We start from the raw sequence: 13,497 nt of genomic DNA, 5'->3' as shown, positions 1-13,497 counted from the left end.
TTTTTTTTATTAAAATTTTGTAAACTTAACAATGAATGACTTGAACTTATTACGTATATGTTAATTTATTTAAGGGTGTATTTAAATGGTTCATCAACGGTTTAAATTTTAAAATGAAAATCGAATTGCGGTTTCAATTTTAAAATCAAAATCGAACCATTTAATAAGCGGTTTCACGATTTCTATAAACAATTTTGATTTCAAATTCACGTCTCCATCCTCTCCCCCACTCACACCCACACCCACACCCACACCCACACCCGCTTCTGCACCCGCACTCGCACCCACGCCCACAGCCAAATTTGGATCCTCTCCAATAATTTTCCTTCCAACCTTTAACCTTTATCAGCACGTCTGGGGCTATGTGCCAGCCACCCGGGGCTCCCTGCATGTGAGAGACTAAAGGGGAAGTCTTTGGAGTGGATCCAAATCCCCCACCCCGGCCTACGCCCACCCCGGCCCCAGCCCACCCACACCTCCCACTACCTACTAATGTTTCTAAGACAGGAGAATCAAATGCCAAGGGTTTTTTTTTTTTTTTTGTTTTTTTTTTTTTTTTTTTTTTTTTTAATAAAATTGTAAATGCTAAAACTTAGCCATCCAAAAGGTCTTTCATTTTATGAGACCCACTCACTTGGTCTTTCCCAGCTGGGGAGAGAGTATTCCTCTATGACGAGCATTGTCTTTCATTTTCATGGACCCACTCACTCATATGGCTACAAACGCATTCGATGATTTTTCTCTTTCCACTTTTCATTTCGTTTTCCTTGTGAGAGAATTGCCCGTTCCACATTTTACAGCCATAGGAGCAACGAAGCTGGAATAGATAGAGGATATGTGGATTAAAATATAAAGATTAATGTGAACGCGTACAATTATTATTGGATAAAATCTAAAGTTGAATTTTTCGTTACCTTATTCACAATCTGTCAATAAAGGATATGTGTTGACTTAAAGTCTACCGCTTCACCATTGGAGAAATTATCACTCCCCTTCCCTGGATTATAACTAAATATCAAGTTTTTCTACGTCAAAAATATTTCACTCGTCTCCCCCTAAATCAAAATATTCTATCAACCGTGATTAGGTGTTAATTTTTGCCGTTAAGTGGATGTCCTATTTTTCATAATACCCCAAATACCCCCTCCCTAATCAATCAAAAGAACAAAACATACCTGTAATCTCTCATCTTCTAACCGTTCCAAATGAAGGGGAGTGAGACTTTGCTCTCCTTCGTCTTCTTCTTCTACAGCGCTGTTGAGAGACAATAACTACTACCGAGCTCCTCTGAAAGTGAGTCTCTGCAACTCTTAATCTCCTCTGAAAGCAATTCTCTGCAATCAGGTTCTAAGGAATGATGCTGCCTGAGGAAAAATTATTTCGACAAGGGAAATCAGGCAAAGGGACCCCCTCTCCCCTTCTATTTTTATTCTGTGTGCACGAGCTCTAGCAGTGTTTTACATCAGGCCGAATAAGATGGATCCATTAAAGGCATTAAGGCCCGAAACAGATCAAATCTGATGTCTCACTTCCTCTTCACCAACGGTAGTATTTTATTCTCTAAGGTTAGCCTACAAGAAGTGCACGAGCTAAAGAGTTGTTTAAATCTCTGTTGCTCGAATAGTGGTCAATCGATCAATAATATTGGATTCTTTCTGCTTACTCCATCTGTAGTCAACACCACTAAATCGATTTTGGAAACAAATCTTTGATTATACTAGCCCACTTAATTGAAAATCTTACAATCTCCCACTTGGGCAGCATATGTCACCAGTTTTTAGATTTTAAAATTTATTTAAAACGACTCTCCGGTTTAGATAAATTGAATGTGGCCACAAACAAAACAGTGTCGAATGGAGTGCACCTTAAACTAAATGCCTTGGTCCGAATGAGAATTACAAATACCCAACCGTATTTATCATTACATCTAAAGCGATGTGAGACCAAACACGTCAAAGTGCACATAACATCACCGACCTGGGCTGAACAGTATGAAAATGTGGTATGGAAATAACATGCAATAGTGATCATCATGTCTATTTTCAAATTGGTCTTGGATCAAAAACCAAATGAGCCCTATAAGACAGATACCGAAGGTCTTATTAACTACAAGCGTCTCTCCTAAACGCTCAAGCTTCAATCAAAGAAGCTCATTGAGACTGGGTCCGGATGTCCCAAAACACTAGCACTAGACCTCAATCAAATGAGGTTTTGCTAGCGACTGGACGTATGTGTATTGACTGAAACCTCAGATACCGAATGAGGTAAATTCACCACATATAACCTCAATTTTCTGTAGGAGGCAAATAAATAAGTGTATACACATAAACAAATGGCCATAAAAATGCATATATATTATTGAGAACAATAATAATGCATCATATATATAAAATAAAACTGAAAGTCAAAATGAGAACATATTGAGCAAAACTCCCACTAAAAAAATGCATAAAAAAGAACTAACAAGTCCCATATTAGTGACATGCTCTTGAAAGACTTTTGGAGTCAAGCCCTTAGTAAGAGGATCTGCAATCATGTTTTATGTAGCAATCTGTTCCATTATAATCTGTGACTCTTGAACTTTCTCTCTGACAAAAAAATACTCAATGTCAATGTGTTTAGAGCCTGAAGTATTTTCACTGTTATGAGAGAAGTGAACCGCAACGGAGTTGTCACAGAACATCCTCAATAGTTTAGATATAGAGTCAACAATCTGTAACCCTGAGATAAAATTCCTTAACCATAAAGCTTGAATAGTGGCTTCATAACACGCCACATACTCTACCTGTATGGTAGAAGATGCATTGAGTGTCTGCTTGACACTTTTCCAATATAGAGCCCCACCTGCCATCATAAAAACATATCCAGAAGTAGACTTGAGGTCATCTAGACATCCAGCAAAATCTGCGTTAGTGTAACCGACTACATCAAGTGAATCGGTTCTTCTATAAGTAAGCATAAAATCCTTAGTGCCCTGCAAATATCTCATGACTTTCTTAGCGGCTACCCAATGCGCTTCACCAGGGTTACTCAAATATCTTCCAAGTACACTAATAACATAGGCAATGTCTGGCCGTGTACAAACTAGAACATATATCAAACTACCAACAATAGATGCATAAGGTATGTTCTTCATCTGATTGCGCTCCAATTCTGTCTGTGGACATTGAGACTTGTTAAATTTGTCCCTTTTCACAACTGGAGCCTTACTAGGGGAACATGCTAACATATTAAACTTTTTTAATACCCTCTCAATGTAACCTTTCTTAGACAAACTAAGAACGCCGCAAGACTTATCACGATGAATCTCAATGCCCAAAACATAAGAGGCCTCACCAAGATCCTTTCTATCAAAGTGACTTGATAATATTCGTTTTGTCTTATGCAAAAGATCAATATTATTGCTGGTAAGAAGAATACCATCAACATAAAGCACAAGGAAAATGAACTTACTCCCACTGATCTTCAGATAAATACACTAGTCCACAAGATTTTCTTTGAAACCACAAGAAGCGACAATTTCGTCGAACTTAAGTTATCATTGTCTAGATGTCTGTTTCAAACCATAAATAGATTTCTTGAGTTTGCACACAAGGTGCTCTATATCAGCTTGCTTAAAGCCAAGGGGTTGATGCATGTAAACATCCTCTTCAATATCTCCATTTAGGAAAGCAGTTTTGACATCCATCCAATGGAGTTTCAAATTAAAATGTGCTACTAAAGCCATGATGATTCTAAAAGAATATTTTGTTGAGACTGGTGAGAATGTTTCCTTGTAATCTATGCCCTCTCTCTAGTTGAATCCTTTTGCTACAAGTATGGCCTTGTAACGCTCAATGTCACCTTTAGAGTTCCGTTTGATCTTGAAAATCCATTTACAACCAATCGATCTGCATCCTTTTGGTAATTTAACCAAATCTCAAACATCATTAATAGACATAGAATTCAATTCATCTTGTATGGCAATCATCCATATTAATGAATTGGGATCATTGGCAGCCTGGTCAAAACTGATTAAATCTAAATCCAAAGTAATATCAAATTCATGTTCTTATAAATAAACAACATTGTCATTAGATATGACTGGCCTACGAGTTCTCTCTGATTTCCTCAAGGGAACAAAAGCTGTAATATGGTCCTGAATCTCATCAACAACAGGAGGTGCAGGCTTAGCCACTATAGGTTGCACAGGTTCTTGAGTGAGGACATTCTCTTGTTCAATGTGAGGCTATAATATAATAGACGGCAACGTCACAGGCATAGGTATAGGAACACGTTCCTCCTCAAAAACAAAGTTACATGATTGAGTAGACTGAAAATTTTGATCATCCTCAAAGAAAATTGCCCGATTTGATTCCACTACTCTAGTAGAATGTGTAGGACAATAGAATCTTTATCCTCTTGATCTTTTGGAATAACCGATAAAATGACCACTAATGGTTCTGGGATCAAGCTTCCTCATCTGAGAATTGTAAAGTCTCACCTCTGCAGCACATCCCTATATATGAAAATGAGATAAATTTGGCTTCTTACCAGTCCACAATTCACAGGGAGTTCTGGGAACAGACTTGCTAGGCACTTTATTCAAAAATATTATGATGTTTTCAAAGTATCACCGCATAAGAAATCAGGTAAAGTTTAATTATTTATCATGTTTCTCACCATATCCATAAGGGTACAGTTTCGCCTTTCAACCACCTCATTCTACTCAGGTGAACCATGCATAGTGTACTGAGCGTCAATACCACATTCTTGTAAGAATCTAGCAAACGGTCCAAGGTTACGCCCAGTTTCATCATATCTACCATAAAACTCTCCACCTCGATTAGATCTCACGCTTTTTATCTTCTTTTCCCTTTTAAGTTTTACCTCTGCTTTAAAAACTTTGAAAGCATCTTAAGGATTCAGAATTTTCTTGAATAAGATAAATAAAATCAAAACAGGAAAAATCATCTATGAAAGTAATAAAATATCTGTATCCACCCACGGTGGTAGGAGTGAATGGACCACAAATATCAGTATGAATCAGCTTCAATGCTTCATCCTTCCTGGTTGCACCTTTCTTTTTAGCTCTAGCGTATTTCCCCTTAATGCAATCAATATAAATTCCAAAATCTGAAAAATCCAATTGAGGAAGTGTACATCCTTAATCAATCGTTCTATCCTCTGTTTAGAAATATGTCCTAAACATTTATGCCACAATATAGAAGAATTTTCATCCAAGATAGCATGTTTAGGATTTATAACCACATAATTTATAACAGAAGAAGTGTTGGCATATTTAGAAAAACTAATATCCAAATCAAATTTATAAAGACCATCACACAACAAGGCAGATCCAACCATAAGCGAACCAAAATAGAGAGTAAGTTTCCCATTGCCAATATTAAAAGTATAACCACAATTGTCAAGTTTAGATACCGAAACAAGTTTTCTTCTAAACGACGGTACATAAACCACATCATTTATATCCAAAACAAAACTAATAGATAAAAGTAATCTAACTACTCCTATGAATTCAACTTTAGTCTTCTCTCCATTCCCCATGTAGATTATCATCTCTCCCTCACTTGGTTTCCTCCTGCTTCTTAATTCCTGCAAACAATTAGAGATGTGAATAGTTGCTCTAGTATCAATCCACCACGAATCAAGGGAAACATCTATAAGATTTGATTTAAGACACACTAGAGCTAAAGATGTACTTTTCTTTTCAAGCCATTTCTTATAGCCATAGCAATCTGTCTTCCTATGTCCATCCTTTTTGCAGAAGAAACACTTTCCCTTAAAAGCCTTAGCCTTTGGTTTCCAATTTTGATCGGTTTTCTGTTCTATTTTTCCGGATTTTTCTTGCTTGTTGCCTTTCCAATTTTTCTTGAATTTCATCTTACCCCCATTATTAGAAACAAAATAAGCTGAATTAAAATTTTTCTTCTTCTTTCTTTCCTCTTCTTGTACCAATATGGAAGTCATGTCCTCAAGATTCCACTCTAATTTTTATGCATTATAGGAGGTCTTAAGAGTATCAAACGATGATGGAAACGATTGTTTTATTTGCCACACAAGGAAAGAATCAGATACCTTCATTTCCATCTCGCCCAACATGGCAGCATAATTGGTCATTTTCATAATGTGATCACGTACTCCACTTGTGCCATCATATCGAGTGGATGAGAACCACTCCAAATATGTTTCCTTCTCAGCCTCATCAAATTTGGTAAACTTTGTATTAAAGGCTGTAAGGAAATCCTTTGCTTTTTCTTTCGAAGGCACACTATTCTTAATGGTCTTGTCCATAGTATGCTTCATAACAATCCGGCACAATCTCTTGGACTTCTTCAACTTTTCATAAAGTGCTTTTGCAGTAGCATCACTCTCATTTGTGGGCTCAGGAGGCTTATCAGTTTTCAGGGCATAATCGAGTCTCATGATTGCAAGAGACACAGTAAGAGAGTCTATCCACTCCTCAAAATTGGAACCATTCAGGACTTTGATGGAAGACAATTGGAAAAACATAGCTGGCAATAATAATTATCAAAATTTTACCAAAACATACAATATGCAATAACCAAAAGCATATCATCCCAATAATAAAATTAAAACTGACTAATTAGGGCTTATTAATCAGATTTATCCCATGACCAATTTTAACAACTGTATGAAAAATACAAACTGGGAAAAGATCCGGCATCATTGGGGTCACATCTGTGGTGGTAAAATTGCCCAACATGCAGTGAAATCTTTCACATGTAAGGCGAGACGCAAAAAAAAAAAAAAAAAAAACACCATATTGTAGATTCCGTCACCTGTGGTGGCAAGACAAAAACCTCCAAAATAGTGAAGCTCAAAAAACGTCACCCTCACACCATCAAGCAAAACTGATCAAACGAAGACTCACCTGTGTTGGCAAGAGCACATCATTCGCCATATAGCTTTCTTGACTGCAATCCATCCGGATGGTCTACAATGTTTTTCCGTCTTCAGGAATTAGACCACTAAGTGGAAGTTTAATCTCTAAAATTACGAAAACCCTACAAAGCTAAATTGCTACTGTATGCCCATTATATTTTTAATAATTTTCCATCAAAGAATTGCATAATAATAATATGGAATACAAAAGCACATAATTTTTTTTTAATATTTAAAATCTTAAGTATTCTTATTGTGACATATTAGAACAACATCATATGCATAACAATTCCATATCATGACAAATTATAACATCATGGGTTGCATAATAATTTCCTATAGTGATTGAGCAAAATAACACAAAAGATAATACGGAATAACAAAATCATATAAAATGCTAATGACTAATCCAGATGTATAGAGGAGTAAAATCATAAATAAATAGACTTGATGATTCTGATATGAAGCAATCAGTTAAACCTCATTCCAACCCCTTCTCTGGTTTCTCACTCACTGTTCTATTTGGAGTTGTGCAATTGCAGCACACTCTTCCATGTCCCCTCTCCCTCCACCACTGTCTTTGAGAGATAGGGAGAGAGGACTACCAGGGATCCCATCTTATAATAAAAATAAATACCAAGGATCTTATAGAAACGTTTCTCTGAGTCTTGAGGAAAAAGAGACGAATTTTGGGCAACATCTCCCAAATTTTCAATATAAATATATAAATAATTATAAATAAGAGAGACAAAAAAAGCAATACTTTTGGTTTCCAAGGAATCAACACATAATCATAACTCCCAATCACCAACTATTTATCTATAGTCTTACAGCAGACACTTTATTAACCTTGTTGGGTCATTTAATACCAGTAAAGCTAATTGTCAATTTATTTATATTAAACAGAAAAAAAAAAACTTAACTTTGTACAGTTTTTGCAAAAAGCAAACAAGAAGAAAAACCAATAAAGTGATAAACCAATTCACCCTTTCTGTAATCCAATGAGGGATTATTACCCTTTCTTCCTATATATAAAAAAAAATCAACTAAACCCTATAGTCTGCAACTCACAAAGCCGAGTACGCAATGGGCTTTTTTTTTTTTTTTTTTTTTTTAATTAATCAAAATCGTAGACCACAGCAGGCAACTATACTAATAAAAAAATAGCTCAACGATTTCTATGAGTAGGCTCTGATACCATTGATAGAAAATAAATACGGAAATGATTCATAGAGATCGATGAGCATGTACGATAAATACTACAAAGACACGTTTTAGGCATACCTGAAGAATAACAACTCCTCAATGTTTTTTCTCGTATGTTCATTGTACAACACAATCAATGTCGGTCTGGTCTATCATCTTTCCCTTCTGCTTTAGATCATTAGCCTCACTTAATGGATCAGTGATAACTATATATAGGGGTGAGGGTAGGGATCAACCCTGTAATAAAATTAGAGTTTCCTCCCCATTAAGGAAACAATACCTTAGGTCCACACATAGCAATAAATATTTCATACCATTAAAGTGTGCTAGTAGAATCCAATATCTCCATAGAGATCACTTACGAATAATGTTGGATTCTTTCTGCTTACTCTATCTGTAGTCAACACCACTAAACTGGTTTTGGAAACAAATCTTTGACTATGCTAACCCACTTAATTGGAAATCTTACAATTTTCCCTGACACCTTCCTCATGTTGATTAAAGTCAGCAAGCTCCAAGAAATTCAGTCTACAAGTGCATTTAACTTTTCTATGCTACATTGTTTTCGGTTAGTTTTTCATAGAAAAAAGGATACTTTATTTTACGAAATTTCACACACATATTTAAACAGCCAACTGAGGTCATCTTAAGGGTTTCGCTCAAAATCAAGGGATTTGATTACCAAGAAATACGCCAAGGGTAATATGGTCATTTCAAGCGGTAACCAAACATCACTGGATTTAGAAGAAATTTTCGGTAATGACCTAAAATGGATAAATAGAGATATTGAGGGTTTCATATTATTTAAAGAAAGTATGTAACCTTTGCCATCCGATCGCATCTTGAGTCTGCTGACTCTTGATCATCATCGCTGAGACATTCCTCCAAGATGCCAAAATTTAGTGTCTACAGGTATTTCACAACTATCACACTTGCTTCTTTGCACCCAGACTAATTGATGTATACTGTACTTGATAGCATTGAAGTTGTACATCAATGGATTTTTGGTTAATTATCACAACAGTAATAGACAGTAGGAGTGAATGGATTAAATGTTTTTATTTTGGTGAATTGATAAACTCAAATTTTGAATCTTATGGCTTAATGGGTTCACAAACTCTTGAATAAATTTGTCATATTACACTTCACCGAAGAATCACTTTCTGTATCAAAGAAATATTGCATTCTTTTCTTTGAATCACCAAGTATAAGCAAAGTATGTTCCACTGCACAACCATGGTGATTCGTTGAAAGCTTTCTGATCATGTTTCATGAAACCATTATATTTCTTCTATTTTCTAGTTTCCTGTAATATAATATTTTTTTATCCTTCGTTTTCCTTCTTCGCTACAGTTATCTACGATTTCTCCTGTTACCACGAGAAACACGAGACCAGCTACCTTCCTCCTTTCTCCTTTCTCCTACTCTGCGAATGGAAGATGAGGAAACGAGAAATCCTATCACGATTTGGTTCCCTTCTCCTCCTTCTCCGTCGATTTCATACTCCTACTTTTTTCTCTTTTACAGAACTGTAACGATTTCTTTACTTAAAGGTTTTCTTTCTCTGCCTTAGAATCCTTTTGGTTGCAAGGGAATTAAAGGGGAAAGAAGAGAATTTTCATACTTGAAAGAGAAATATTTGTACTCATGACCCCATTTGACCATAACACTAACTTTAAATCATTCTAGATTTGGTTATTAAATTTCATATTATTTTACATCTAAAACCCTTTGCTATAAAATGTAAAATGTAACATGCCTAAATTTTATAAAATATTAAATAGTTTATATAATCACATTAGGTAATAATAACAAATTGTTTCTTTTTTAAGTTTAAAAATTTTACTTCCTTGTCTTTTTAAGTATCCCTTGCAATCAAATATAGCCTTAGAGTTTAGTCTTTTAGTGAACTTGGGAGAATAAAAGTGAGAAGATTGAAATTGAAAATCGAAGAAACCCATTTTAGATCGCGTATCTCGTGTTTTCCCAGAACATGGAAAGGGTTTTGTGTGCTTTCGCTCAACCAAGTGAGCCGATTGTTCAGGATCGTTGAATTAAAGAAGTGCCACATGTCAATTCTTGAGAAGTCATTGAAAGATCGTTGGAACGACAGTCGTTGGAGACGAGCCCAATCCCATCAGAAAGGATTGAATGCAATTATGCATATCTACAACCGGTTGTGACCTCCAACAGTCCAACCCCACCTCACAGTGCTTACAGCCTCACACCATTCAAAACTATTCAGATTATATAAAAAATAATAATATTAAAATAGATAAATAAACGAACCGAAAATCACCACCTAACATTGAATGTAAATAATTAATATAAATATTGTTCTTAGGAGTTGAGAAGCGATTTGAATATAGAATTCCCTTCCTTTGTAGCCGAAATTATATACGGATTGCCCTCCACAGTTTACAGTTATATAAAGATCCATCTGAATGATGATATATTCATAAAGTAATTGAACCCATAAAGCCATAAGAACATGAATCGATAAACTAGAGTGATTTTATAAGCAACATGCTAAACACCATATATAAAGTAATCATGTCAACAATGATAAGAATTATTATTCAAAATCCTTTTTTTTTTTTTTTTTTCTAATGAAAAGTGACACTACCTCAATAGTCACACATGTAATATATTAATACAAGAAGTAGAATAAATCAAATTAAAAGGTGCAATCCATCTTCTCCTATGGCCTCTCGCAGATGGATAGATTTCCCCTCCTCCTCAGGTTTATAAATTAAATGGTGATGCTACTCTCTCAGCAGATGGAATCTCCTCGATCGGGTGCTGGGTAGGTTATTAGAAATCACAAGGGTCAAATTATTGTTGCTGTCTCTATCCCTATTAGTTTCTCCTCTACTTTCCAAGGTGAAGAACTTGCTATTAGGGATGGTATCCCTTAAGCGCTTGGTGACTGCTATAATAACTTGCTTGATGAATCAAATTGCCATGAACTTATTCGCTATCTTACGATTGCTAATGCATTACCTTCTCCTGTCCTCACTATCATACAGGTTATTAAGGAACTTGCTTCTTATTTTCTTAGCTTTTCTTTTAGCTGTATTCTAAGGTTAATCAATATATTTGCTGATACCTTCGCCAGGAAAGCGATGTATTAATTAGTGTGTGATATTTTGGACACAGGTCGGTTGTATTGGCATCAACCAACTCCGATACCAATAGCTAGTTGATTCCATATCGGCCGTAATACGAATTAGGGATTAACTTGTCAAAAAATCCAATTTTTAAGGAAAATCAGGCATAATCTATCCAATACAGTCCGATTCTTGACGACATAGGCCGATACCCGTTTCGATACTATGAATTAAAATTGGATGTAAACTGGAAAACAAAAACCAAATAGAAACCAAACCGAACCAAAAAGATTCTAATTTTTCCTGATTCTTGTCCGGTGCAATTTTGATTTTACCTTGATAGAATGTAAACCAAATTGGATAACAAAACCAGATTAACACCCTTACCATAAACCCTTAGTGTCGCAATAGTTTTCAATTGATGGGAAGGCTTCCACAGTTGATGGGAAATTTTAATTTATCCCAAAGGACCACGTGAATCACTCCCCCTATCCCCACCTAAGGCTGTTAATTGGTTCGGTGCAAAATTTTAAGGTAAAATCAAAATCGAATCATTTAATAAACGGTTTCATATATAAAAGTCGAAACCATTTATAAATGATTTTAGTTTAAACAGTTTTTTTTTTTTTTTTTTAATCTTTTATCCAAACAACTTCTTTATCCTTAGAATTTTTAGTGAAATGGATATAAATTGTAACATTGAATTGAATTATTTATTGTTATATGCTTTTTTTTTTTAATAGTTGTTTGAGTAAGCTTAAATATATTTTTTTATTCAAATTTATGTAAGTAAACTTAACATTGAATGACTTAAACTTACTATGTATATGTTAATCGGTTTAACAGTATATTTAAAAGGTTCACCAATGGTTTAAATTTTAAAATAAAAACCGAATCATAGTTTCAATTTTAAAACTAAAATTGAACCATTTAATAAACGATTTCATGGTTTCGATGTAAACAATTCAGTTCGTCAATAACCAATTTTGATTTCAAATTCACATCCCCCACCCACAGCTAGATTTGGATACTCTCCAATGATTTTCCTTCTAACCTTCAACCTCTAATAGCACGTCTGAGGTTGTGTGCAGTTACCTCGAGCTCTGAGAGACTAAAGAGAAAGTATTTGGAGTGGATCCAAATCGGCCACCCTAAACCCACCCCACTAATTGTTTTCAAAGAGAGAAGAATCAAAGCCCCCCCTTTTTTTTTTTTTTTAATAAAATAGTCAGAAGCTAAAAGCTACGTGTAGCCATCCAAAAGGCTTTCGGTACACTACGTTTTGGTACGTAACCATTGTAATTTCAAGAGAAAAGATAATGCCAGCCTGTATGTAATTCTGTATATAAGATTCTGTTCGGAAATAGATAATTTGGTACGCCTGATTTATATCAAACGGTTTTACTTTATGTATCGAAACCGTACTGTACCAAATAGGACTCATTTTGATTTATCAAGAAAAAAAAAATTAAACTCATTTTAACAACAATTTCCTAGTGCGGTCGGTGAACTGTGGTGTGCCAAAAACCCATGCTCACTAAGAGGTCTCGAGTTTGAACCTATTAAAAAAAAAAAAAACTCATTTTCATAAAACAAAAATTGTCATCACATGCTAGACATGGCCTTCTTAATCAGGGCATTTGCAACAGAGTTAAGAGCCCGTGGAATACATGAAAAACTAACAGACGGTGTCCGACTTGAATTTTGAATTAGCTCATAGACTTCCTTACAATCAGTTTCTATTACCAGGTTGTGGATACCCAATTCTACTGCCGTAAAGAGTGCCCATCAAATTCCTGAAGTCTCACCATGAGTTGGAGAGATGAAGTAGAAGCTAGCTGAGAAGGTGTTGTGGATAAACGCTGAGAAGCTAATGGCGCTTTGCTGGATATAAACTCCAAAAAAGCCTTCTCCGCTACTTGAATGACCTCTTGAGGTGTCCATGCTTTGGCATTGATGGCTAGATTCTGTGCTCTCCGGATGTACTAGCAGAGCCAGGTTTTTGTCCGTCTTGAAGAAGTGACCCCAATCTTCTCAGCCAATCAGGGAGACTCGGTATCTGATCTGATGGTGGAGAATATGATAGCATACTCTCGAACCAAGCCATCTTGGCAAAATTACATCCTAACTAGCTGCAACCTCCTCTTGCAAGGTGTCAGACATTAGATGGTATGTTGTTTTAATTGTGAATAGACCATTTCGCGAAGAAGATGGTATGCTGTTTTAATGGTACGGGTTTTAAATGATGAAAACTTCTGAGAGATTCAATTAAAAA

This window comes from Macadamia integrifolia, chromosome 10 (assembly GCF_013358625.1).
Source record: "Macadamia integrifolia cultivar HAES 741 chromosome 10, SCU_Mint_v3, whole genome shotgun sequence".
Classification (NCBI taxonomy): Eukaryota; Viridiplantae; Streptophyta; class Magnoliopsida; order Proteales; family Proteaceae; genus Macadamia; species Macadamia integrifolia.
This window is presented reverse-complemented; position numbering follows the sequence as displayed.